The following is a 23018-nucleotide window of genomic DNA, read 5'->3' as shown; positions in this document are numbered from 1 at the left end:
TCCTGCATCTTTCGAGGCGAGTCGCGGAACAGTGTATCTTCTAACAGAGATCGCATTTCCAATGAATCTGCGTCTTCTACCCTGAAGATGGAGCAGAATATTCCTCCGATACGTCAGTACACAGCGTCACATGCAAGAAAAGCAGTCGTGAGAACTCTGGTGTCCCCGGGCGGGACGAGAGGCCTCTGTTCAGTGGAGTTCAGTGCAACACAGTTCACACTCAATGGGCACTATATGGAGGTGAGTGGTCAGCTTCACGCCCCAGCCGCTTTACCCCCGGTACCCATTGCATAGGAGGCTGGGTGGGCCCCATGATCTGTCTGGACGACGTGGAGAGGAGAAGAATCGTGCTCCTACCAAGGCTCGAACTCCACCGTCACCGCGTAGCCTGTCGCTATACCGACTGAGCTATTCCGGCTTCCTTGATCCCTATTTATTCTTTATGTGAATATTATGTTTGGCTGGCACACTGTTGAACTCAATATCTGAATCATGAAGTAGCCGTTATCTCAAGCGCTTACAAAATCATAAGATTAGTTTGCTGTTCTATGGCTATGCATGCCAGAAAGTAGTTACGAATGGGAGCAGAAGATGTCAGCAATAAGCGGAAGTGGTAATTATACTTCAGTCGGTATTACAGTGTCCACCTCTGCCAGGAAGTCATCACAGCCAATCTCCAGATAAAACATACAGTCACCGATTAGTGAGCAGCTGAAGTGTCCCTGTGATTAATTAAACATCGCGCCATGATGACATATGGGGAGTGGAGGTACAGCTCCAGACATTCTTAATCTTGACATTAGGTAGAAGCGAGAGGTCAGCTTCACGTTCCGGCCGCTTGACCACCGGGAAAGAGTCCTCAGTACCCACTGGATAGGAGACCCTCACAGCCTGTATGGACGTTGTGAGGAAGACAGAGTTATCTGTTTCTGTCTTCCATTCACTGTACTAACTGAGCTATCCTGTCTCCCGCCCCTCTTGGTGTCTGCTGTTATTCCATCAGGTTCATAATCACATTATCACGTGTCTGTCTCTCAAGAACTTTCCGGCTTGGCGAGGTTAAGTATTTTTGACGAATTGTACCAGCCCCGGATGATGATGATGATGATGATGATGATGATGGATGATGGATGTTGAGCAGTCGATGGAATGAGAATTGGCAGGGGAAACCGAACTAGTTTAAGAAAACCTGCCTGAGTGCCACTTTGTCCATCACAAATCCCACATGACCTGGCCTGGGATCGAACCAGGGCCACCCCGGTGGGACCCGGCGAATGGCCGTCTAGACTATGCAAGCAGTCACAGCAATTTCAACAGGCTCTGTGTTTGCTCTGCGTTTGTGTCGTGTCAGGGATGGTTTAAGCCCGCAGAGAGCCCTGTCACACCCTGAAGCCATCCTCGCCCATGCTGATTGTCGTATCAAAGCGTGTGACCGTGTCACAGTCCGCATTTCCGACCACAACAGAAACACTTGTCGCCGGAACCAGTAAGAATTGGTTTCTCTCTCGTGCGAACAAGTCCTGATGACGTCAGTCTCTGTTTCCATGCTGGGTTACCAAGGTTACGCGAGCTTCATCCCAGGGCTCTGTTGAGTACCATAAAGCTGTAGTGGATACCCGGTGGCCACGTGGTACACGTCGGACCCCCTAGGGCCGGAGAATTTTCAGAACCACAGGTAGTGAATTTATTTCGGTGCCAAGTAACTAACTGCATGAAGCTGAGCCCTTCTTCAGAACCCGTCAATTCTGCAGCTACTCAAGAAATTCTGAACATTTTATGGAACCTGATGGTTCATTACCGTGTTCACAAGAGTCCTCCACTAGCCCCTATCCTGAGCCAGATCGCTCAAGTCCATACCACCCCAGCCTACCTCTCTAGGATCCATTTTAATATTGCCCACCCACCTACGTCTTGGTCTTCCTACTGGTTCCTTTCCTTCTGGCTTTCCCAATATCCTATATGCGTTCCTCTTCTCCCCATTCCTGCTACATGCCCTGTCCATCTCATCCTCCTTGACTTGACCATTCTAATTATACTCGGCGAAGAGTACAAGCTATGAAGCTATTACGGTACCAGAACACTTAAGGTAAGGCAAAGTTGTTCCCGTGCTTAATTAAATACTACACCATGAAGATGTATGGGGAAGCGGAGGTATAGCTCCACCATTCTTGAACTCTGCACTAGATGGAGGTGGGTGGTCGGCTTCAAGCCCCGGCTGCTTTACCCTCGTGCCCATCGGATAGGAGCTGTGTGGGCCCCAGAGTCGATTTGATTGTTGTGGAGAAGAAAGTAATCTTGCCCCTACCAGAAATCGAACCCCAGCCGTCCATGCCGTAGTCCATTGTGCTTACTGAGCTATCCCGGATATTAGGGGTAAATAACAGTACAAAGAAAGGCAACATGTACGCCTTGGGCCGGTGGGCTAGTGTCGGACTACGGGTGATGCCGGGTTTGAAAGGTGCGACGCCACTGAAGTCGAAATACCAGAGTTTCATGGCGGGTTCGCAACAACTGGAGAGTCGTGGAGTCTGATAGTGGGCTGTTCCACCAAACATCTGTTTCGGAAAAATGAGATAGCAGTGAAGGACGCTTTGCGTGATGATGAACAAATGTTTCTGGGTACATCTCGACAGCAACTTGATCATCAACTCGCTAAGTGCTTATGAGAGCGAAAAATGCTTCAAACAAAAGTTGTAGGGGAAAGTTAGACACGCATCTTATATTTATGTAAGATTTGAGGTGTTCACGGCGTGGGTGTGGCGCCGTGTGCATCTTGTGTGAACCGAAGTTCCTCCGAAACGTCTGTTCACACGGAGCCACATCCCAGAAGACGGCATCCTTCGTCATGTATTAAGTTTACATTGTCCGTATGCCGTACGGATTTCGATATAATTAAACAAAAATGGTTTTCATGGCTTCACCCCACGTGTCGAAATCCGTTAAACTGGTGTTGCCCTCTATTGCCGCGCCCCTCGCGCCCCCGTTTTACCATGTTTAAAAATCATAATTCGTTTAAAAAATTTAGATGCAGTGGACGTTTCGGAGGAAAATAATGCTTCAGAATTAAGCAGTAAGCGAAGTAAACAACCAGAAATACGTACACAGCAAACATAGCTTGCTTGATGTATTGTTTAGCCCTGAAAATGGAGGCAGGACGTTCTACGAAATGTGGATGAATCCATCGGAGTGCATGGTGTCACAATTCCAAGACTCTAATTCTCTTCATGGGCACCAGTGTGAGCACGTGGTCAGCGCAACGAATCCCCACGGCCGTTAATTTCGGTTTTCTAGACCGGAGCCGCTATTTCCTTGAAATAGCTCCTCAATTACCCTCACGAGGCTGAGTGGACCCCGTTCCAGACCCACTACTTCTCGGAAAATCTGGTAGCGCCGGGAATCGAACCCGGGACCTCTAGATCTGTAGCCAGGAACTCTGAACACTAGAACACAGAGGCGGTCACGATGACTGTAGTGAGACTGTAAATCTGTAATTCGAACCCAGTCAACAGTCACACGTACCACGTGACAGGACGTATGGGAGAGTTGAGGTATAGGTCCAAACATTCCTAACTTCGACATTAGACGGATGCGAATGGTTAGCTTCACGGCCCGGCCGCTTTATCCCGTGGAATCCCCTCTACCCCCCGTCTGAGTTGTATTGGAGGCTGGGTGGCGTCAGAGCCAGTCTGGATGCTGTGGAGAATATTACAATTTTTCCCCTTGTCAGGAATAGAACCCTGGATTCAGCGAGAAGCAGCAGTGCCGTAGGTGTGATGAGACTGAGAAACACTATCCAAAACGTTGGTACCAGCCTGCAAATAAACACGGGGTCAGAACCCAGAAGACCACAATTTAGATCCTCGAGTCCTGTACAGGTGTCACTCCAATGAAGTGCTATAGGAGCTTAGTAAGTTCATCTCCGTGCTTAATTAAGCACCTCACCATGAAGACGAATGCGAGAGCACTTCTAACCTCGGCTGTAGATGCAGGTCGTGGTAAACTTCACAACCCGGCCGTTTTACCCTCGGGGAAAGAGCCCTCGGTACAATTGGTTAGGAGGCTGGGTGGGCCCCAGAACCGGTCTGGACGCTGTGGAGCAGAGAAAAATCTCTGCCGGGAATTGAACCCCGAGCGTCCAGCCCGCAACCTAGTCACTATGACGACTGAGCTGTTGTGGTTCACACTTTCGTAAGGAAACCGCGAGACGAGCTGTGAGTGTGCGCCTGACTCATCAGTCTGGCGATACGTGACGCCGGCTGCTTCCGCCCAGCGCGTCTGATAACCGCTTGTTGCCACGTTGCGCAGTGAAACAACCGCACAACGCAAGGCGTACCTAATAATCCGTGCCCTGTAGTCCGCAAGCGAACTATACTGACCGAGCGATCGCAGCTTGTCGGCGAAGTTAGTGCAAATGAACCCCCACGGCCGTTAATTTCGGTTTTCTAGACCGGACACGCTATTTCCTTGAAATAGCTCCTCAGTCATCCCCACGATGCTGATTGGACCCCGTTCCAGGCCCGCTACAGGAATGCCACAATACAGACGCGTTTAACAGCGCACTGTAGAGGAGGTTCTCCGTCGATTTGCCGGATGATGTACATCGACGTACTGAAGTGTTAAATGAGCGCCGTAAGCGGGAAACGTCTGAAATTGGGGACAGCTTATACTAGTCACGAAAAAGTCACAACAAATTAATCGTTTTAGGATCGAATGAATTCTGTGCTTTGCATCCTGGGTCACGAATCCTGTAGGTAACTTGGGATAAGGGCCGCGCCATAGCTCAAGCGGTTAGTCGCAGGCTTCCCACCGCGGCGGCCCGGGTTCGATCCCGGGTCTGGTCAAATGGGATTTGTGGTGGACAAAGTGGCGCTGGGGCGGGTTTTCTCCCAGTACTTCTGTTTTCCCTGCCAATCTTCATTGCACCAAATTCTCCATCATCATAATCACCCGGGGCAGGCTACAACAGGCCAATCAGTGGTCGCCGTGCCGAATGGACCCAGCTGGACTCCACCCCTCACTAAGCGAAAATAACTTGGGAAAGCCGGAGGAAGCGAGGAAGATACTACACTCTGATTCAAAAAGCACGCGCCGTTTCGCCGAATACAATTTTTGACTTACATAATTTTCATTCACTTCGTCCTGCTGATTGCTGTCCCGAGTTGTTTCCTCGGTTTATGTAACAGCTCTGTTTCAACTGCACAGGTTTATAGCTGCTGATATGAACAGAATATTTAAATAGTGAATTCGTGGGATATTTATCCAACTGTTTGAACTTGAAGCAGATGGACAAAGGAACACTAGGACAAACAAATACAGGGGATGAGAATGGAATATGGGCGAAAAGGTAAAGGAGATAAAGGTACGAATCTTCATGTAATAAATGAAGACACACTGCGTTCGATTTTCAACGGACGTCCCAGTCCCACAAAGAATGTGTGCGACGTGTACGGAAACACGTCTAATCAGCACGGCGCATGCTCGAGGCCATTTCCTGACATGGCAGCTTTAATAGAAAACGACTCCATCTTTTGATACCGCTGTCTGCTACACACTGCCATGCACTTACAGGTACACACAGACGTTTTTGTGAGGTTGCTGAATGTTCAGTAGAACCCGTAGGAATCACAGCGCATGTGTCGTTGCACCCAGCGGCCCCTGACAGGTATGCTACCATGTCATTACCCTCGATTGCATTCCACCGACTGTTCTAAAAAATTACAATTCTATACCACAAAACAGGGAAAAAGTGTTGCTGTTATATGAATCGAATTTAATGTAACTCTTTGTGAGTAGGGTATGTTGCTGCTGGCCCTCGCTAGCACAGTCATTCTTGGTTCCGTGTCCCGCAGGACTAGTGTCTAGGCCTATGCACAAATGTGACTTTCCTGTGGGATTCCTAACGCGGACCTGAAAGAGAATACCGGAAGATACTATGGCAGTGTGCAAGTATTGCGAACAAGTTGCACAGTGGTTAACCATACGTTCAGAATTAAAAATATCAAATTTGACTGGGAAAACAGAAAGACAAAAATAAAAGAGGCAAAAGTAAAGCTGCCCCTGTAACAGGCCGTGGAGGACCATAGGGTTGTGAGACGTCAAGGCTCCCACATTTTCTAGACAATCGGCTAACAGATGACGGTGATGTCAACTTTACGCGCCGGCCGCCCTTTACCCTAAGGAAGAATCCTGGTACTCATTTCTGTTAGAGGCTGAGTCGACCCCAGGTCCATAGTGCGGCTGGAAGGGTTAGGTCAACTGAAAAATCCAGTGACCTCATGGGGAATCGGACCCGCGACCTTCCTGCTTGTAGCATAGTGCCTGTGCCAGCTGCGCCGCCGCAAAAAGATATGCTGCAAAGGCGTTCTCAGTATCACGACAGACAGACTCCCAGGGATATTAATAAATTAAATATCCAGAGGAAACTCATTTATCGGACGCTCATTTCCCTTGAAGTCGGAAACAGGCCAATTGCCCCTGATAGTTAAGAAGAGGAAGAAGAAGAAGAAGAAGAAGAAGGTTTGACTTAGGCACTGATCAGTATTTCCCAGCACTGTTAGCATGCATCGTACTTAAAACCTGCAAATGATTGAATAATAGGTACAGCTGACCCAACACAAAAAATACGCCGTAGCCTGTAGTCCGAAAGCGAACTACACCGACCGAGCGACCGCTGCTTGTCGGCGAAATTAGTGCCAACTTTAGCGGACAGAGGGTTTCACATGGTCGGCGCAACGGATCCCCACAGTCGTTAATCTCGGTTTTCTATACCGGAGCCGCTATTTCCTTGAAATAGCTCCTCGGGTATCCTCACGAGGCTGAGTGGACCCCGTTCCAGACCCGCTACTTCTCAGAAAATCTGGTAGTGCCGGGAATCGAACCCGGGACCTCTGGATCTGTAGCCAGGATTATTATTATTATTATTATTGTGCTATAATTAGAGTTTGCCGGTCACAGTGGCCTCGCGGTCTAAGGCATGAACCATCTTCGCCCGCTCGAGCACTGGGGTCGCGGGTGTCATGGATGTCGGCGTTTATTCTGTCTTTGTGTTGTTCTGTGTAGGTAGAGACCANGGTTTCTGTAATGTTAATAATGTACGTAACATCAAACTAACTTGTGAGTGACATGAAGCTATAAAATTGAAGTACAAAATACTCGCTCGCCATATCATAATTATCCTTAGGTTTCCAAGCACTATACATGACACATGACTGGCGAGCGCTGACGTAACATGGCTGACTGCGCATAAACTACATAACTGTATTAAACGTACATTCACGGAAAATCTCTTTTGGAATTTCGTTTCCATTATCTCATGTGGATTATTATGGGACCACGTATGCACATTTCGTAAATTATTTACACCGTCCCGGGTAAAAGACGCCTCATCACTGAATAAAATGACGCTTAACAGTTCGGGATGAGCTTTTATCCAGTGACACAAATCCATACGCATGGTCGCTTGGTTCCAGATGTTGTACCCTTTGATCATCTTCATCATGTAAAGTTCGCCACACCTGCATACGTGATACGCCGATGCGAGAGGCCATTCTACGAGTGGACAGACGCGGACTTCTCTGAACCATCTCAAGAACGTTCTCTCGTGTGTTTATCATTCGTACATCCTCCCTTTCAGACTGTACAGAAACTCGGAAGAGAACCGGTATCACGCAATGTCTGGTGAATTCGCGTAAATACACTTCGAGATGGAATCCTTCGATCGGGAAAACGCGTTTGGTACTCTTCAACAGCAGCACGTGCATTGCCGCCGCAAAATCCATACACAAAATGCATATCACTATATTCCACGTGTGAAAACACAAAAGGCATTTCAGCAACTCCGCACAATTAACCTACCACCCATTCACAACGCAGCCGCAACGTATCCTGTGGGGAGCACATGAGCTTACGGCTAGTGTGAATCACCATACTCAAAGANATATATATATATACTATATATATATAGAGAGAGAGAGAGAGATAATTAGAGTTTCCTTGGGCAGAATGGAATTGTTATTCTTAATCATTTCTTCTAATTATGATTGTAAACTATATTTTCTGAATTTGAGTGTTTTACCTTCTTTAAAAATTTCTAAAATTTGTGACACTGAAAGCAGCCATACCCTTTGCGAAGAGCCATGCGTCCACTTGATGTTTTCTGATTCATCGCCTTGTGTGCTGAATGTTTACCGCCTACGCTTGAGTGGTCATAATACGTACCTTGATGTGCGCTCAGGGCTGCAGTGTGTGTACCAGGAAAAGCGACAGTTCCCAGACACGAGGTGACATGAGGACACAAGGTCACGCAGCCGGCGAGTCTTAAGTCTCAGGCGACGGAATGAGATTACTGAGGCCGACTGGCTCCGCGGTCTACACCTGCAGAAAGTATTCACTCGGCTGCTGAAGAAATTTCCCACCTCTCAGTGAACCCGAACGTTCATTACCGCGTCCACAAGAGAGCACCACTGGTCCCTATCCTGAGCCAGATCGAGCCAGTGCAAGTCCCAGGTCGTGTACAGCTCCAGGCATTCCTAACTTCAGCTTTAGATCGAGATGAGTTGTCAGCTTGAAGCCACGGTCGCCTTACCCCCGAGAGAAGAGCTCCCCGGTAGCCAGTGGGTGAAAAGGCCGCAGAGCCGTTTGCACTCTGTGTATCTTGCTGGGAATCGAACTCCGATTCCTAGGTCTTCCAGCCCATAGCCTAGTCGTTATACCGGCTGAACTATCCGGGTTCATTCCGGCAACGGTAAGGAAGGCGAAACGGAAGAGAACACTGGGAAGATCTAGTCGTAGATGTGAGGACTTCGTTGTGACGTCGTGGGCCCGAATAGAGCAGAATGGCGAATTCTCTTTCTGTAGCAGTGCGGCGCATGTGGTACAGCAGGAAGCCAGTGGTCGCGGCCCGTATCGAGATCTCCTTGGAGGATTTGAAGAAAGACCATTAAAGACACCAGTCAAGACAGCCGGTGTGCCGGCTCAGATTTGAACCAAGTACCTCCCGAATACACGCGGTAGCGCAGTTGGTTGAGGCACTATGCTACAAGCCGGAAGGTCGCGGGATCGAATCCCGATGAGGTCATTGGATGTTTTTCAATTTACCTAATCCTTCCAGCCGCACTATGGCCCTGGGGTCGACTCAACCTCTAACAGAAATGAGTACCAGCAATCTTCCTGGGGGTAAGGGGCGGTCGGCAAGTAAAGCTGAGACACTTACCGCCATCTGTGAGCCGATTATCTAGAGAAAATGTGGGAGCCTCGACTTCTCACAAACCTATGGGCCTCCACGGACTGTTACAGAGATAGTTTTGCTTTTTATTACCTCCCGAATAGAAGTGAACAACGTTGTATACCTAGACCAGCCTCTTCGGCATATTGTGTGTACTGTGACGAACATTCGGGTTTCACGAAAGCATGGAATGCCTGGCCCTCAGAATAAACAGACTCCCTGCACTTCCAAGCTGCACATGGTTGGAATGACCGTGGCCCATTTCAAGAGTCCGTCTAAGAGGAAGTAGTTTTCTTTTCTGTATATTAGTTGCAGGAGTGAGCAGAGACCGGGTCCCTTCGTACTGAGGCCCCATGCCACGGAGGACTGAACCCGGTCCCCGCAGTGATATACCGGCGACACGGCTGTGACAAGGCCGAAGATATGAACACGCGCGGGCAGCAGAGAGTGAGGTCGGGACGAGACGTGGGGTCGGAAACAAGACTTAAAGTTTTGCAACGCAATCAGTACTGTGTTCTGATTGGCTACATGCACCGTACCCTGCCATCACTGCAACCCGGCCTTCTCATGCTGCAGATTTTGGCAGGCCCTCATTAGCACTGCATAGGAAGGCCGTGCCCGTGCAGTCTATTAGCGTCTCAACATAAGGTCACATTTCAAATGGCATATGTAATAGTAAAACGATTCGGGTCAAAAAAAAAAAAGAATATAGCTTTGGAGGGTACTACTATCGTCTTGGACGTGCCCCCGTTTTATTTCTGATTGCCCTGATTGCCTTGTACAAAGCAATTCCTGTGACAGGCCGTGGAGTCCCATAGGGTTGTGAGACATCGAGGCTCCAAAATTTGCCCTGATTGCCTTGTACAAAGCAATTCCTGTGACAGGCCGTGGAGTACCATAGGGTTGTGAGACATCGAGGCTCCAAAATTTGCCCTGATTGCCTTGTACAAAGCAATTCCTGTGACAGGCCGTGGAGTACCATAGGGTTGTGAGACATCGAGGCTCCAAAATTTTCTAGACAATCGGCTCACAGATGGCGGTGAGGTTCACAACCTTACGCGCCGGCCGCCCTTTACCCCCAGGAAGATTCCTGGTACTCATTTCTGTAACCGGCTGAGTCGACCCCAGGGCCACAGTGCAGCTGGAAGGATTAGATCAATTGAAAAATCCAGTGACATCGGGAATCGAACCTGCGATCTCGAGCTTGTAGCATAGTGCCTCAACCAACTGCGGTGCCGCGACCATATGGGTTCCGCAACTCGTCAGCATTTGCTTGAGCGCTTAAGTTGACCCTGGGTGAGGAGACTTATGGGTCAGCTGCTGGAGTTTCGCGGAGCATCTGGCTCAGCTAGACACAGTAACGCGTGACTCACGGTCAGGGCCGCGGAGTGCAGATTTTGCCAGGCAGAATTAACGTGTCTTGGCCATGAGGTGGACCCAACAGGAGTATCACCTGACCCAGCTACATGGAGTCCGAAACACACAATATTCAGGTTACAGCCGACATTAGGAGCAGAAATCCTGTGGACCAACAGCCAGAATTTCGGCAGACGAGAAAACCAAAGTACATAACTGGTACTCGTACATACACTGTCGCGTGTATAGTCTTCCTACTTAGAAAACTTGGTAGAAATGTGAGAAAATTTGCCACGCGTTGGGACATGTCAGCTTTTGAAGCACCCAAACCGAAATCACGAGGTAGAAGCCAGACCACATTTACCGTAAAAGCATGGTGAATTGTCCATAGATCTGTATGGCACCCGCCTGTTGGGTGTGCGTCCGTAAATTACATTTTTGTGAGCCTCGACGTCTTTGCAAGACATGTGAAACTTTATCCAATTCGTGCCGCTACCACTAAGTCTTGGTAGTAGGTTGAGGCACTATGCTACAAGCCGGAAGGTCGCGGGTTTGATTCCAGATGAGGTTAGTGGATTTTTCAATTGATCTAATCCTTCCAGCCGCACTGTGGCCCTGGGGTCGACTCAGTCTCTAACAGAAATGAGTACCACGAATCTTTCTGGGGGGTAAAGGGCGGCCAGCGCGTGAGACTCACAGCCTCAGCGCCATATGTGAGCCGATTGTGTAGAAAAGGTGGGGACCTCGACGTCTCACAACCTTATGGACCTCCACGACAAGTCACAGGGATAGCTTTACCTCTTTTTATTTTTTACCACTAAATCTTGCCTTAACAGGCTCGAAAATCATAACTGGCTACATCTCCCTTGTGCTTATGTTTGGCCAACCTACGCCAGATGTGTTCACGAAAATTTTTAGGAAAGACATCCGATCAGCAGCCTATAGAAGAAAAAGTTGGGGCCAAATTGCTGCGCGCGTGCGCGAAGATGAGACTGAAGGCTGTCGAAAGAAAGTAGAGCGGGAGGACGGCGTCCACCGAGTGGGAACCTAAGCTGGACGATGTCGGCGTGCACCGTGCATGGTCCAGGGGTCACTAGCAAGTTTATTAGACCATTTGAAGGACAGTTTATTATTTTATATTGTTTTAAGATTTGTCATGTTTGAAGTTTCCGATGTGAAATGTAAAGTCAGAGGACTGTTCATTAAACAAAACTTGAAACCATACTTGTCAGAATTTTTCTTTACTCTTAATCATGCACACGTATGTGAGAACAATATTTGTCTATCTATGGCTCTATAGCCCTTTGTTGGGCCTTGGCCACATTTTCAGTTTCTTGATGTTTTGCACAGTCGGTAGGACTCCTTTAGACGGGGGATCGGCCAGTCGCAAGGCCGCTACCTGCATACAGGACAGGACAGACACAGAATAAACGCCTACAGACATCCATTTCTCAAGTGGGATTCGAACCAACGATCACCGTGGTTGAGCGGGCGAAGACAGTTCATGCCTAAGTTCGGGCGGCCACTGGGATCGGCATGCGAGAACAATCATTAAAAGATATTTATCCTCTCCACCGTTACATATATACGAGTACATTGTGACATGACGCCTGAAAGCCGAAATAGTTTATTGCTAGGCAACAGCTCGGCAAACGCTTCTCTGCAGCAGTGAATCAACACGCCGCAATAGAGGAAGTATTTTCTCAGCGAGCGAAAAGTGAGACGCTCGGCTACAGAATTTTATGCTGCTTTGCTTTAAATTCTTCTTTCTTTTCACTTCCGCCTTCTTACATGCGTACATGTTTCCAGCCTGCATCATCAAACAGAGCTGAACAGCTGCAGTCTTGTTCCATCGGTTAATGTTTTCACTTATGCTGAGTCATGAAGTGATGACCACAGCTGCGTCCACTGTGTGAGTTGATGTCTCGTCACCAGAATGCAGGGCAAAGTCAGTACGGACATAAAGTTCTGTACGGGAGTGAAGCTTCGTGGCTCAAATCACGGGAGGAACATAGCCTGAGGAGAACAGTTGGACCTGAGAGGAGGCTGGATTTAACTGCACATTGAGCTGCTTCGTAACTTGCACTCTTCACCAAAAGTTACTTGGATGATCAAATCAAGAGGCTTGGGATGGACAGGACATGTAGCACGCATGGCAGAAAACAGGGGAGCGTACAGAGTTTTCATACGAAAGTCTGGAGGATAGAAACCACTGGGAAGATTTGGACGTAAATAGGAGGATAATACTAAAATTTATCTTGCAGAGGTAGGATGGGGGTCTCAACTGGATTTATCTGGCTCAGGATAGGGACAAATGGCGGGTTCTTGTGAACGCGGTGATGAACCGTTGAGTTCCATAAAATACTGGGCAATTCTTGAGTAAGTGAGCGACAGGTGGCTTCTCAAGAAAAGACTTCGGTTGGATTAACGGCAGCAGGAGCTGCAGATCGTGACCCCTATCCACGCGCCGACGTGCCTCGTGGAATTTTGTTCCAGAACTACCGAACTTACCCGGTTGGTATGCTGCGGGGCGGGAGGGTTTCCATGCCACATTGTTTGATCACCCAGCACATTCTGTGACACAGCAGGTATCTCTCTGTGCGCAGATAGCCCCAAATGTGACGGGGGTCACAGGAGTGCCCAACATTGACAGTGTAGAGTAGTTCAGGGATATGCAAACTGCGTCCTGCGGGATGCATTCAGCAGGTGAAAACTGGTTAACTACCCCCTTGGACCTACTCTCAAAACTTATGTATAATATTACTTGTAATTTATGCCAATATTGTTTCTCAAATTTCTCAAGTGATGTAGTGTTGCATTTTCCCACAGGAGCGTTACATGTTTACTTCATACGATTATTGGAGCGGTAAATATTTATTCTGTAGTTTCCGCCTAACACTTTTCCTGAGGTGTGACCCAATAGAACACTTGCAACCGCTAAACCGGTTCATCCCCACCCCTTGTCTAGAAGTAGCGCTGCGAGCTTGCATTCTGAAGGCGCTCATGTCGAATCTCAGTCAGGGCACCTGCTATAGTGAGTGAAGGTTTTTGTGATTTTCCTCAGATTCTCCAGGCAAAGGAGCCGGGATAGCGCAGTCAGTATAGCGACTGGCTACGGGTTGGACAACCGAGGTGTCGGAGTTCGAATCCCGTTAGGGTCAAGATTTTCCTCTTTTCCACGTCGTCCAGACCGCCTCCGGGGCCCACCCAGCTTCCTGTCCAGTGGGTACCGGGTGGCTCATTCCCCGGGGGTTAAGCGGCCGGGGTGTCAAGCTTACCACTCACCTCAAACTAGTGCCGAGGTCAAGAAAATATGGACCTATACATCCACCACACCCCTCACACGTCTTCATAGCGTAGTGCTTAATTAGTTAAGCACAGGGATAAGTTCTTTTCATTGGCTCTACAGCCCCCTCGGGCCCAGGCCCTGGCTTTCAGTTTCATGGTCATTTTACTGATGGTAGGACTCCTTGGGCGAGTGATCGGCCTGTCGCAAGGCCTCTGCCTAAACACAGGACATCACAAACAGAATAAACACATACCTCGTGTGGGATTCGAACCCACGATCCCGGCTTCAGAGCGAGCGAAGACAGTACATGCCTTAGACCGCTCGGCTACCGTGACCGGCTAGGGATAACTTTACCTCCAGGTAAATAATGGGATAGTACCTCAAATAGGCCACGGTTTCTTGCCACCAAATCCTCTTCAACTCATCATTCATTCTATCATCCGATGTTTATAAGCTACACACTGACAGCGTCGTTAAATAACCAACTAAAGCAAGGTGTCAGGTACGTAATGGAGAGGGGTTCAACGATTTATGACGAAATTTGTTTGAATGCTACGCTTTTCTGTGTCTAAAACATCATAATCAGGTAATGACGTAGATGCTTACGTCATCATTAGAACTTAGCTTTCAGAGCGACACGATGATAGCATTTTCTGGGGCCAGCAGCCTTGTCAGTTGGTCAAATATCAGATGATATGGACAGAGATGGTCCCTGAAACGTCGGTAACTTTTGACCAACTGACACAGTTGTTAGTCTGAAAAATAATCTGTCGTCGTTACAGAGTTGCCAGATTCTCATTTTATTTCGGAGAGTAGAGCACACGAGACTTCTCCGTGAGGTTACCCGCTGAACTGTGGCGCACACTCACAGATGTCAGTGTAGTGATCAGACCAGGACACCGTTCCCCCGCCATGGCAAGGTCACAACCGGCTACCATTCCCGCCCATCTTCCTTCCTAGGATAGAACGCCGTGTAGTCTGTTGAAAGTCAACCGACGTTTCGGCGGAACATATCACCTCCATCCTCAGGATCGAAAAATAAGCCAAGCAACAAGTAGGTGGCAAGCAGAAGACAGAATTCTTCATAACCTCAATTCTTATATCATATTTATTTACCTGTGGCTGAATCCGACAGCAAACATCAGATATTGCCGAGATTAAGAATGCGTGGAGCCATGCCTCCACTTCCCCATGTGTATATTCATGGCATAGTGCTTAATTGTGTAGTAGGGGAAAACTCTTTTTACTGATTATGGTCAGTAATGATGAACATGTAATGACTTCACCGATTTTAAATCGCTTTGAAAGAAGATCTACACTTGTACCTCCGCGTCTCTTGAACCTAACTCGCTAAATATTCACCGCAGCGAAAAATATTCCCAACGAAAGCTGCAGAGAAAACTTAGTCACACGTTTTATGCCCAGTGCACTTTTCCCCCCAAGTCTTAGGGTTTCGAGATAATCAAATAAAAGTTATTTTTACACCTCCCGATCTCATAATTCAACAACCGTGGCACAGATTTTGAGCGCATTTGACATCTAAGTACCCGCCTATTTACAGCATTTACAAGAGACGGAAAACTGTCCCTGCGCTAGTGAAGTGCCACATAATGAAGATATATGCAGGAGGTTACAGCCCTCGGCACTAGAACGAGGTGCCGATCCCAGTGTCCGCGCCATCTAACGCGTGAATCATCTTCCCCCGATGGAACACTGGGATCATGGGTTCGAATCCTGTTCGAGACATGGATGTCTGTATGCGTATATTCTGTGTGTAGGTAGCAGCCTTGCGATGGGCTGATCCCCCGTTCAAGGAGTCCTACCGGTTGTGTATAGGATTAAGGAACTGAAAAAGCGGTCAAGGTCCCCAGGCGCGTAGAGCCATAGGTCAGACAGGACTAGAGCGAGGTGACGTGTGGCCTTCATAGCCCGGCCGCTCTACCTGCAGGAAAATAGCGCCGGCGCCTATTGGACTGAAGACTGGGAGTCCCTCAGCTGTAGGAAAGGGAAAACTGCCTTGTTTCTGCCTGGAACAGAACTGTGATTCCCTGATAGTCCAGGCTGTAGACTAGTCCTGCAGGAGATCACGAAGAGCTGTCCCATAGCTGAGGTGGTTAGTCGCCGGTTTTCCATCGTGGCGGCCCGCGTTCCATCCCAGGTCAGGTAATGTGGGATTTTTGGTGGGCAAAGTGGCACTGTGGCAAGTTCCGGTTTCCCCTGCCAATCCTCATTCCACCGACTGCTCCACACCATCATCTCTCCTCTGAGGTTGGTACAGTAGGCCAGTAGTGGCCGACATACCAAGTGGACTCAGTCTCACCCCACCCCAATGGAGGGGGGCGGACCTTAGTATTCACAAATTGAAAATCTGAAAGTAATAACAAAGCGAACACGACGGAATGTTTACGCTATGCTTACATTTTGCTGTCTGCCGGTTCTCAGCTGTGAGACGTTGAAGCTTATGCGAACACAGGAACCCAACCCCAAACTGGATACTGGCAGAACCGGTTCCTGGCATAGCGGCAAGGCATCTGAACCAGTTTCAGGGTGTGCATGTGGCCAAAAGGATTCGCTGTTCGCATGACACCGACAGTTCGTCCCCCTAAACTGAAGTAACGGCACACATTGCAAGCTCTGAGATACTATGACATGCTGGGATAATGTCTCTAACTAGGCCACGACTTTCCCGACTCAATATTGACTGCCATTCTACCAACACAACGCTACATAGCTGCCGGCGACTTATTTGAGTAAAAGTAAAGTAATTTTGTCCCTGTGCACTAAGCCATGAAGGTGTATGGGGGAGTGGATGTACAGATCCACAATTTCTTGACGTCGGCACTAGTTCGAGGTGAGTTATCAGCTTCAAGCCCCTGTCGATTTACCCCGGTACCCATTGGATAGGAAGTTGGGTGTACCTCAAAGCCAGTCTGGACGACGTGGATGAGAGAAAATTCTTGACCCTACAGGGGCTCGAACTCCGACTCCTCGGTCGTACATCCCGTAGTCAGCTGCTGTACCGACTGCACTATCCAGGTTTCTCGACCTCTTTTGTTAAATTATAAAAATTCAAAGAAAATGTAAGTATCTTAGTACATGTGCACGGTAGCTGAGTTCCCAGAACTTTCCAAGTTCACAGCGAGCGTGATAATCAGTGTCCCTCGAATGGGAGTGAATCATACGAGTCTTACTCTTGCTGACCCTTACACTGCTATCCGTAGGAACTTCTCATCAGCGTTTCAGAAAGGGCGACTCACATATGTAGCCGAGCAAAACTTACAGACAGTGACACCGTGAGGGACTCATTTTGCACCTGGGCGACAGATTTGAGACGACTGCCGCCCGCCATGTTCCAATTCCGGGAGAAATACAGAGTGATTCTAAATTATTGTCGAGGTTTCCGTGGCCTATAATTTTCAAACCGGATACAATAAAATAAAACTGATGACGGAATATCGAAATATAACTTAACAGCTTTAATTTGACAACGCTATAATCGCCTCATTGATTTCTGTGAGAAAATATGACGTCATATCTCAAAATGGTGATTGTTTCGAAAGAAAACCACGTCCGTACTTTCATTTTTCAAAACAAAGTCCGTTATCAAAACGCAACGTCGTTACAGAACTCCATATGGGAAAGCTCCACCTTCGGATAATGCTATCAGACGTTGGTTAAAGTCCTCATGGGAGGGAGGATAGCTCTTTCTAAGGAATACAACAGAGTAAGGTGTCTCTCCCCTTCACCTGAGGACGGAAACAGATTCAGGTTCCGAAACGTTGTGTTCGTAGGTTCTTAGAAAATAGGAGGATGAACAAAGTCCAAAAATCCCGTAACCCCCGGGAGAAGTGCTCCATTACTATGGGGTGGGTCACTGTCAGAACCCCTCTCCCCATCGTGCTGCTTGTAGCCAGTGAGCAGTCAGGACGGTCAGGACTAATAATAAGAGTCATGGAGGGGAGGGGTGGTAACGACAGTGAGTTGCACTGCCGACTGTCCTCCTCACGCAGTTTTGACCACGCTGTTTTATTGATCACGGCGCGGATGAGAACGACTCAGTTTCTTGGTGGCAGAGCCACGCGGCGCCAGGAGGTCGTGTAGCAAGGGGGCCTTAACCGGTAAGAGTATTGCATGCTATTCGATGCCGCCGTCTTGAACAGTTACATAAACTCTCCTTTCTGCTTGTTGTACAAATGCGCTTTATACAGTTTTATGAACCCTCGTTTCTGTTATACAAACGAGTCTTGAACAGTTTAACTCTCTCTCGTTTTTGTTATACAAACGGGTCTTCAACAGTTTAACTCTCTCTCGTTTTTGTTCACAAACGGGTCCTGAACAGTTTATCAGTCTCTCGCTTTTGTTTGTCCCACAAACGTGTGTCTAACAGTTCAATTACCTCCCGTTTGTTATACAAACGTGTCTTGAACAGTTTATCAGTCCCTCGCTTTTGTTTGTTGTACAAACATGTCTCGAAGAGTTCATCAATCTCTCGTTTGTGTTATACAAACGTGTATTGAACAGTTAAACCATCTCTCATTGCTGTTATATAAACGTGTATTGAACAATTTCGCAATCCCTCGTTTGTGTTTATTGTAAAAACGTGTCTTGAACAGTTTCATAATCCCTCGTTCTGTCTGTTGTACAACCGCGTCTAGAACATACAAATCCCCGTTAATGTCTAGTGTACAGATGTGTCTCGAACAGCTCATAAGCCTTCATTTCTGTTATACAAAAATGTTTTAGCAGTTCCATATTCTGTTGTGTTCAAAAGGTCGGCTCTGTCCCCACGCCCTTCTCACATGTACAGCATCTCCTCTACGGAAATCAGTTGGGTAATTTGTAAGAGAATATTGTGACAACAAGGGAATACGCAGGAACACTGGGGCTTTATGACGCGCCGCTAGAGAACACAAAAGCAGGTGGTACTCTGAGCTGGGCGCCGGAGAATGGCTTCTCATTCAGAACCCTCCCACAAACCTCAATTTCATGTGCAAATTTGCAGTCGTCAGATTCACAACAGGGCCTATGTTTCGCTCTAGTCATGGTGTTGATGTGTTTAATTCTAACAGGGAACTTTTTTTCCTTGGCACTACGGCCCTAGTGGGCGTAGGCCTACCTCCATGAACTTCTCCGTTCACTTCGGTTTTTCTAGATCTTACACATTCGGTAGGACTCCTTGGGCGGGTGATCAGCTCGTCGCAAGGCCTCTACCTGTACACAAACACAGACAAACTAAACATCCATGCCCTGAGTGGGATTCAAACCCACGATCCCGGTTTCCAAGCGGGTGAAGACAGTACATGCCTTAGACCGCTCGGCTGCCGTGACCGGCAACAGGGAACGTTACATGCTACGAAATATTTCGCCTACAGCGTGAGTCTGTGGTATTAAAATGAACCATTTGATGTCACATGTCGGTTTCTGTAGTGGATTCCTCTTTATAATTTTATCAGTTTTAACTCCTGTTTCTCTGCGTCTGCGAACCGGTTTCTGGGGCATAATTACCGGATACATAATGCGAAAGGGATTTATCTCTCGTGTTTGGCGTGACGTCAAAACGGTAAATAGTGGGAGTGTGGTCACCAAGAATATATGCTCATAAGGCTCACAGTAAGTAAATAATTAAATTATTTTAGTTCAGTTTATGTTGAGAAAATCATGACAAAAAATGGGAGCCTTGAGTAGTAATATCTTGATGCATGTTAGGGGCGTAATTTGAAAATCTGTGAAGCTGTTTGTACTGTTTTCTATGTACCAGGATTACTATCTTCGGGGATATGAGGTCACGTATTCTGATATATCGTTACAGCCATTTCGGAGGAACTTTTCCTGGCACTTTATGGGTACAAGATTAAGTAGAAAGTCGCAGTGGAAATCACATTACGACGGTCAGTCCGTCTTCGTGTTGAACTCCTGACTCTGACAGCATTACTTCGGTCGGGGCATCATCTCGAACGAGAGGTTCTTTGTTACATAATGGTGTCTCGTCTCTGTATCTGTCAAGTGTACATAGTTACAATTTTATATGCACGAAATATAACATTTACATAGTTTTCAACTTAAAAAGAACTCCGTGGCCTGTAGTCCGCAAGCGAACTATATCGACCGAGCGACCGCCACTTGTCGGCGAAATTAATGCCAACTTTTGCTGATAGAGGGTGTCACGTGGTCAGCGCAACGGATTCCCATGACCGGAGCCGCTATTTCCTTGAAATAGCTCCTCAATTATCCTCACATGGCTGAGTGGACCCTGTTCCAGACCCACTGTTTCTCAGAAAATCTGGTAACGCCGGAAATCTGTAGCCAGGAACTCAGACCACTAGACCACAGAGTCGGTCCACATTGTTCAACAGAAGCCTCTGTCAGTCCAGGCTCTGTAGCAAGCTCAGCTGCCCAGGTTTAATTTAGCTTCTGATGAAGCAAAGCTACAGATGTAAGGAAGAAGGCACTCTGGACTGAAGCCCACAGCGAGCCGTTACGAGCAAGAATAAGTCACCAAAGTTTATGTCACATTTTAAACTGTCACGTGTTTTTTAATGTAGGTCTATATTTAACCATTTAAAGCCCAATGATTACTATACGTACCGCCTGCTTCCACATGCTAAAACTCTGATTCTGCCCAGAGAGTGTATTTGTATGTTCTGTATGGTTCTCACAATAAACAGCGGCTGTTTCCCTAAACGGCACGCGGTAGCGTAGTTGGTTGAGGCACTATGTTATAAGCCAGATGATCGCGGGTTCCAGTCCCCACGAGGTGGATTTTTTCGATTGACCTAATCCTTCCAGTCGCACTGTGGTTGTGGAGTCGACTCAGCCTCTAACAGAAATAAGTACCAGGAATCTTCCTGGGGGTAAAGGGCGGCCGGGGCATAATGCTGACAACCTCACCGCCATCTGTTAACCGACTGTCTAGAAAATGTGGGAGCCTCAACATCTCACAACTCTATGGGCCTCAACGGCCTGTTACAGGTATGGCTTTACCATTTTTTAACTGTTTCCCTAAACGGCATTAACCGGTTGGGCTTTGTAGTGGAGACGTAATGTGTTTCCTGTGAGGTACGTACTGAATTCTTATATATACTGCATTCTGCCCACAGAGTGTATCTGTGTGTTCCGTACGGTTCTCAGAGTAAACAGCGCCTGGTTCCCTACACAGCATTAACCGGTTGGGCTTTGTAGTGGAGACGTAATGTTTCCTGTGAGGTACGAACTGAATTCTTATATATACTGCATTCTGCCACAGAGTGTTTCTGTGTGTTCCATACGGTTCTCACAGTAAACAGCGGCTGTTTCCCTAAACAGCATTAACCGGTCGGGCTCTGTAGCGGAGACGTAATGTGTTTCCTGTGAGGTACGAATTGAATTTATATAATTTAGGACAAATTCAGTTTTGAAAATATGGTCATGAGTACCGTGGGACCAGGAACCAAAAGTAACTGTGCTGACGAGGGCCAGCATCAATTTTGCAGTCAGTCTTTAAATCGTTAAACACTCTTTATCTACCGAATAAGGTACATGCCATGTGTCTGGAGTTGGCATTTTGGTTGCGCGTAAGAAGTATGGTAAGTAGTAGGACAGTGGTTGTAGTTGCAATGTAACTGAGGTCCATACACTAACGCATACAAAATCTAGACTCGCACATGGCCACTGCGCATGGTGTTGAGAGCGGCCAAGTAGGAAGGCACACGGTATATAGCGTTGAATGTTGGACAGATAAACGTGTGGTGAATTGTCAAGGACGTTGAAGCTGTCGCGACAGATGGCAAGGTCCCGCCCGGCCCATTATTTGCCTAAAGGAACATCAGTGTGTGGGCCGCGGTTTGACACCCAAAACACCATGAATACAACGCGGTGTTACACGACCATTTCGAGTAGTGGCGCTTGGTATTAGCAGATTCATTTATGCGACAGTTGGAATGGACTGAGCAGTAGTCAAGCTACAAATGTTAACATCAAAGGCAAACAGTACAGTCCTCCCTGCGCGTGCTTAAGCACAGAACCATGAGAACGTTGGAGGGGGGATTTAAAAATAGTTTCCCGCATACGTAATCTCGGCAGTAGATGAAGGTGAGTGAACAGCCTCATGCTTCAGCCGCTTGACCTTAGGTCCCCACTGGACAGGACACTGGGTGGGAGCTAGAGCCGGTTTGGACACAGGGTGGAATAGCGAAATATTTTCCCCCCTCTCCGCCGGACATCTCATCAATCCGTATCACTTAAAATTTGTTCCAGCAGTTTCTTATTCTCGCTGTTCGCCCCCCCTCCCCCCCACACACACATGGATTTTGAGACGAGCTAAACTCTGTCTAGTATGGACAGATGTGTAGAACTATGAGGCTCTCCTATTGGCCCGAATATAAGGCGAGGATTTTTATTATGTTCCTAATAAAAGAGGAAAAAAGGCAAAGCTGTCCCTGTAACAGGCCGTGGAGGCCCACAGGGTTGCGAGGCGTCGAGGCTCCAAAATCTTCTAGACAATCGGCTCACAGATGGTGGTGAGGTTAGCTTTACGCGCCGGCCGCTCTTTGCCCCCAAATATATTCCTGGTACTCATTTCCGTTAGAGGATGTGTCTACCCCAGGACCATAGTGCGGCTGGAAGGTTTAGGTCAATTGAAAAAGAAATCCAATGACCTCAACGAGAATCGAACCCGCGACCTTACGGGTTGTTGCCTCAACCAAATACTCTGCACCGTGCTAATGAGAGACAGGTCACTTTATTTTCTGGTCATTAAGATTAAATATGAGTTGTAGTTGCTAATCAAAATTGTATTCGGTTTTGTCGTAATGTAACAGCATGTCACTTCGTAGGCAAATACGCAACTCCCTTGTTAACAAGAAATTTGGCTGAAGGGAAAGACTCCTTTTCGTAGAATTCTTGGTCTGTTTCACCCACTATCACAGGGTTTTAAACGAAACGCTATCAATTTACCGTCTTGACCACTGTGTCCCTTTAACCGCCAGGGTCCGAAGACTGTTCTGATGTGTCGCAGACTTTAACCGCTGATTTCTCTGCTACAATTCAAGTCCTGAGATAAAATCGTGTGCGAATGGCCTGTTAATATGTGTGTTTGTTTTTGTAGGATGTTTCATAACATCAGTATCTAGACTTTATAGCGCCGGATGGTGAAATGACTTAAGACAGAAGAAC

The 23018-nt window shown here is 47.6% G+C and overlaps 1 protein-coding gene across 2 annotated transcripts in view; it reads left to right on the top strand.

Annotated features, from left to right (window-relative positions):
- Nucleotides 1–23018, top strand: part of LOC111874047 (organic cation transporter protein) — a 71647-nt gene that overhangs the window by 4394 nt on the left and 44235 nt on the right. Inside the window, exon 1 of one of the 2 annotated variants that reach the window (XM_023869188.2) lies at nt 17898–17986. The exons of the other annotated variant lie outside the window; for it this stretch is intronic. The gene's annotated coding sequence lies outside the window, so the exon portion shown is untranslated. Of the gene's footprint in view, nt 1–17897; nt 17987–23018 lie in introns of those variants that run through there. 2 annotated transcript variants of the gene reach the window in all.

Source organism: Cryptotermes secundus, unplaced genomic scaffold, assembly GCF_002891405.2.
Source record: "Cryptotermes secundus unplaced genomic scaffold, Csec_1.0 scaffold1801, whole genome shotgun sequence".
Lineage (NCBI taxonomy): Eukaryota > Metazoa > Arthropoda > Insecta > Blattodea > Kalotermitidae > Cryptotermes > Cryptotermes secundus.
The sequence above is the reverse complement of the archived record's forward strand: the minus strand, read 5'-3'. Positions and strand labels throughout refer to the sequence as shown.